This window comes from Camelina sativa, chromosome 15, assembly GCF_000633955.1.
Source record: "Camelina sativa cultivar DH55 chromosome 15, Cs, whole genome shotgun sequence".
Classification (NCBI taxonomy): domain Eukaryota; kingdom Viridiplantae; phylum Streptophyta; class Magnoliopsida; order Brassicales; family Brassicaceae; genus Camelina; species Camelina sativa.
The window spans coordinates 14,949,303-14,955,651 of record NC_025699.1 but is presented as its reverse complement, the minus strand read 5'-3'; positions in this window follow the sequence as shown (position 1 = coordinate 14,955,651).

The window sequence follows — 6,349 nt, the reverse complement described above, 5'->3', positions numbered from 1 at the left end:
TTTCTGTACGAAGAAACAGACAATTCGTGGGTTCACCTTATGGGCGAACCTCTCTTATTCATCCCCTTTAAATTAAGGAAACAAATCTTAATTAAAGAAACAAAATATGTTGATCAATCAATTTAATTGTTAATTTTAATATTATATTAGAGTTTTTAATTATCACATCTAAAACCCTAACCATTTATTATAAACTCAAACCGACATATAATTTTTTTAATTATAAAATCTAAACCCTAAACAGTCTTTTATAAATCCAAACAGGCATATAATTTTATTTAATAGTAAAATCTAAACCCTGACCACTCTTTTGTAAACCCAAACCGACATATAATTTCGTTTAACTGTAAAATGTATACCCTAACCACTCTTTTGTAAACCCAAACTGATATAATTTTATTAATAAAAGATCTCTTTTTAAAAATATGATATGACATGCCATATTATTGTATTCTGATTTGTTAATTAAGAGGGATGAATGAGAGTTGTTCACCCCTAGCCTTAACAAAATTAATTACTTTATATACCACAAATTTTGTTTTTCATATTATTTTTATTTTATTTTGGTAAATAATTTTCTTGTATTTTTTTTGTTATATGTTGTTTTTGTAAATTATACAAATCATTTATCTTTTTTATTTATTTATCAAAAATACATAAAAACAAAATCATTATTATTTTTAGAAAAAAAAATATTTTTTTGAATATTTTTTTCTGGTCAACGCCGGTCAATACTGGTCAACGTCGGTCAACTCTGGTCAATGCCGGATTCCGGCAAACCTCGAATGTTTATGGTGTTGCACACATAACCTATGTTTGTTTATGGATGTCTTTATGTGATGACAATAGTTCACGTAGTTAACACGACATTTATATTGATAAATTTGGTAATTGTTGGTAAACATATTTTTAAGGATAGTTACTATAATAATACACTAGATTTTAACCCGCGATACACCACGGAACAATATTTTTACAACAAAAAAATTAATTTTTAAAAATTGTATTTTTTTGTTAATTTTGTTTCTTTTGTTTAGTGTTTAAGATTGTATAATTGTATTTTAATTGTTAATTATAAAATTTGATCAGTGCAGACATGCGACAATTATTTAGTTTTATTTATACTAATGTTACATTTGTACCGTATCGAATTTCTTATGGTTATAAAAATAGAATTTTTACTGCTTTTTAGATTTAACCTGTGAAAGAATTATTCTTACACTATTCTATTTTTAAATTTTTAGTGTTTAAATTTAATCCGTAAGTTTAAAGTTATTTAGATTTAACCCGTGAAAGAATTATATCCATAAAATTTATTATGCAGTATACCGCATATTAATTTATATTTTAAATACTCCAATTTATTAGATTTAACCCGTGAAATAATTATTTTTGTATTTTTTATCAGCATATTAATAACCAGTAAAGTTTTAATTGTTCATATGAAACAATATAGTTATTACTGGATATTAGAGTTTTTAAAAGAAGAAAATATTGTATAGATATTTTTGGCATATGTTATTAAGTATAATAAATTTCTTAATAAATAAATTGTTTTAGGAAATTATAAATCAAATTTGTAGAGACATTTCAGGAATCTAATTGATTTTGTTTGTATGTGCAATTTTTTAAGGATTAACTTTGTAAATAAGTATAACTTAAAGGACACCAAATGTACTTCAATTTATAGAAACATCACGGGATAATTATTTAGTTTTATTTATTACAATGTGAGAAATCTGAAGAATCAACCACTAAGTACCTTAAATCAAGTAATGTAGATGAGACTAAATCTACATTTTATAATCAAAATATGTAAAGCAAAAATTTCTATAGAAAGTCTATACAAACAAAATATCTAAAGATAGTTTTGGTGATTTTATGGGATTAAAACTTTAATGGGTAGAGCTGTTTTTAGAAAAATCAGAATGTATAGATATTGTTAAGATTTTATGGCAATAAATATAACAAATGTTGGTCAATTTAAAAAAGTTTAGTATTTGAGNTAGCCTTAACAAAATTAATTACTTTATATACCACAAATTTTGTTTTTCATATTATTTTTATTTTATTTTGGTAAATAATTTTCTTGTATTTTTTNATTGTTAAGATTTTATGGCAATAAATATAACAAATGTTGGTCAATTTAAAAAAGTTTAGTATTTGAGTTTATCTGCGATGTTATTTATGAAATTTTTTTAGGGGTTAACGTTGTAAACAAAAATTTAAATAAGCAATTTAAAGGACATAACACAAAATGTACTTCAAAAATGTTAATATAGATTAGTTATAGCTAGCTTAATATATTTATCTGTAAACATAATTTACAGTTCAATGTAGAAATCCTTTCATCTTTATTTTATAAAAAAATAATTCTTTCTCAGATTTGATATTGCATCAATGCAAAACATAAATATATTTTCTTGTCTACAAAAATTTTCTTTCAATTTATCTTTTTCGAGTTTTTCATCAATTTTTATTTTACTTATTTTATTTTGCAATTACTCCCTCCGTTCTAATTTAGTTGTCGTTTTAGGATTTAATTTTTGTTTCATATTAGTTGTCGTTTTAAATTTTCAATGCAGATGTTTGATGAATATTCCAATTTTATCCCTGCTATTTTAAAGTTTCAACCAATGAAAAAATTATAAATGATATTAATGAAGGACAAAACATAAAATTTAATAGTTTCCTTAATTTGTGTGTAAAAACCTTAAACGACAGTTAAACTAGAATGGAGTGAGTATATATCTATTCCTTAAATTCTTTATATATGCATATATATTAGTATCTAGCTTTTGGTATGCTAGCCAATACCGTAATCATCTCCAATTATAAAAATGCGTTTATTTTTTCCATATTATTTGTCAAAATGATCTCTTTATCAAATATTGTTCTCAAAAAAGTGCTTAAAAAGTTGGTATGTGTTGAAAACAAGTGATAAAGTTTTTGATGTGTTATCATTTTTACTTGGTGCACTAATGGAGATTTATTTCAAATTTACAATGTTTATACTTAACAGCCGGTCAACAAATTTATACACACAAGTATTCGATACATACCAAATACTTTTGCGAATTAGGAACCGATTTTTCTATATATATATGAAAAGGGTAAATAAAACTAACACAAAATAAACCCACTTTCTCTAATGTGAACACCAAGCAGTTAAAAATATATTGGTACATATAGACTATTTCTTGGTCATTTAGTAATTAATGAGTGCCCAGAAAAAGTCATATATATTCACATAAGTGGGGGATTTTTAATTACCTTGTTCATAACCAAAAGAAAAAGTTCAACCTTTTCAACCTCAAATCTAAATGCAATTGACTCGAATACACGAATAGCCGGTAAAATTTTGACTTCAAGGAATGACTATAATAAATTTTGGTATGAAATTTGATTTACAAGCAGGCAGACATGTAGCTGAAGAACGAAAGTGGTTGCAAAGCTATATCGGCTGCTTAATAAATTAATAGTACTAGCTTGTAAAGTATTAAGTATACATTAATGTAAATAGTGGAATAAATGATCATCAAAGCATGTCATCCTTGACTGCATCTAGTTTTAATTAAAGATTTATAATTTATAACATTTGATAATATTTTCTACAACTCACAACTTGGAAAAAAAGAAAACAGTTATGATCATGTTTTCTCTTGAACTTGTGTTATACATTCTCCGAGTTAATTATACTAATCTCGTAATTACGATTATTTACTTGTAAACATATCATATATCCTAAAAATGGTATGTAAATGTAAGAGCTGACTTTGAAATAACGATGAGAATGTCAACTCCATCAATATTTTTTCAACACAAATCATTAACGCCTAGGTGCTGAATTCTAAGAAAGTAAAATGATTACTATATGTGCATGCAAAGATGAAATTCAACAGAGAAATATTTTATTGGATTCTTAAAAACGCGTTATAGAATACAAATCGTCAAATCATAAGGAGGAGAAAAAAACGATAGTCGTAATAGTACGTACGGAGTGAGAGATCAAGATGGGGTTTGGTGCTTTTGTCTTGTCCCGAAAATATGGTGAAGATATTATATAACTTGTTTTTTTGACAATAAGCATTATATAAATAATTAGAGGACCATAATGAGTAATGACCATTAATCCACCATTGTCACCTTTTTTGGGCTAATTCTTTCAATAGTATTTTTTTTAAAGAACATTGGATTTCCTTTTTGGAGACGGGTCTTCTTTCTCTCACGGGTCAATTATAGATTTTAGTTACGTAATAGAAAAATTGCTTAATTAAGAATATAAAAATAATTAGTATTTGTGTTCACATTCTATAGAATAAGGTAATATTTGTGTTTATTTTTTCTCCAAAATCAGATTGATTTCTTGTTTTCCTAGGGATGGACATACGGTTTTCTAATTGATTTGTTTATGTGTTTTGGTTTTATAGTATATCGATTTTATACCATATAAAAAGTAAAAAACCGTTTGTAATTTGGTTTAATTTTTTTTTGGTTTTCTGGTTTATCGATTTTTTAAAACTAAAACTATTTTAAAAAACTATATGTGGTCTGATTTGGTTCAGTTCTGGCTATTTGGTGAATTTTTTAGTCAAACGCTACTTGAAAAATCGTTCTATAATTTTTCAAAATAAAAATTATCTTAAAATGTAACATCTTTGATTTAAATTTTATGAAACTGTAAGTACATTCCAACATACTTTATCAATTAAATAGTAGTAAACATATTATTATTATAAATAAACTATATCATCTTTCAAAGAATTTTATTTCTTATTTTCCTCTTCTTATAAGTATTGATATAAATTTTCTCAAAAAACTATCCTTTGATTGCAAAAATGTATTTATTTAGCTTATATACCACCGACAAGAGGAAAGAAATATTGCAAAAATGATCAAACAAAAATCTTTTTTTTTTTTTTTTTGCAATTAAACACTAATCATACAAGTTGTATAATAAAAAAAATATAGAAACTCAAACCAACGGTTTTACAATTTTAAATCAAACCAAACTAAAACCAAAAGAATTCTGATAATCGTAACCAAGGTTTTAGAAAAAATCAAAGCCAAATTGAATCACTGGATTACGAATCTGTTAGGTTCGGTTTGTTTTTTTTTTAAATTAAGGTTTGTTTTTGGCCTTTTTCTAATTTTTCCTCCATCGTTGAGTTCATTTACCGTACTCTAAAAAGAAATTATAGAAAAGTTAATAAAATAGTCTTTATTTACTTTATTGTCGAAATTCAGATTTGATTTGGTAATTTACAACGATATGTTTTTTTTGCCGTCGTTTACATCTCTTCATCAAATATTGTTCGAAGCTTATTTACATGACGGCATCACTATTACAAGCTGCCATTATGCTATTATTCTCGATAATGATCATGATGACATCACTATGATAATTTATTATGATACTAATGATGTATAACTGCTTATTTACATCTACAGTAGATTTATAGACATATTTAATAAAAGTTAACTAATCCATCCGTGCTTGAGCACATGTTGAAATTTATTTTATTTATATTACACTTTTATATAAAATATAATTTATGTGATTGTTTAAAAATGGTTTTTGGATAATATGTGGTTGTTTGTAACCGTATCTGTGCTCGTACACGGTTAAAATCTAGTGATTAAAATCAACTCATTCTTTAGCACTTTGGTGATGGAAAATTTCTCAATGATTTTTCAATTCTCTTTTGTGAGAACTTTTTCAAATTTCGTAACATCCTCTTTCTTCTCCCCTGCTTGGATTTTGTTACCGGTAAAAAGAAGTATAATCGGAAATCACTCTTAATCTGCGGAAGAGTGATTAATTTTTGAGATTTTGTTACCTATATATGGTTAATTAAATATTCTTTGGATATTTGATGATATTCTTTCGAATGTCCTTTTTAAGAGAATCTTAAATGGAGATTTAATTAATGGTTACAACCCATATAACCTATAACTTATCAAATATCAAATAATTAATTTTATAACCTATATTATATAGTTTTAAAAAAAGTTGTGTACTTCTATTTTATTATATAATAGATAATCTTATTAGGGCTAAAATGCGAAATTAGAAGTAAATTATAACTACCTCTAAATTGCTACTTGTTCTATTATCGACGTCCAAACTCCAAAGTTTGGTAATTAGCAGATGATCCATCAACGTTTACTCTTTTAGCATTTAGCTCCAAATTATGTGAACTCAATTTTGAAGACTTTATAACAATTAATACCTCATTCACTCTACCAAGACCGAAACTACAAAATTCATACAGGATATATTTAGTTGAACGTATGTGTGGGTGTACAAAATGTCCAAGATTCTTTTCATAATTACAATTGAATTGCT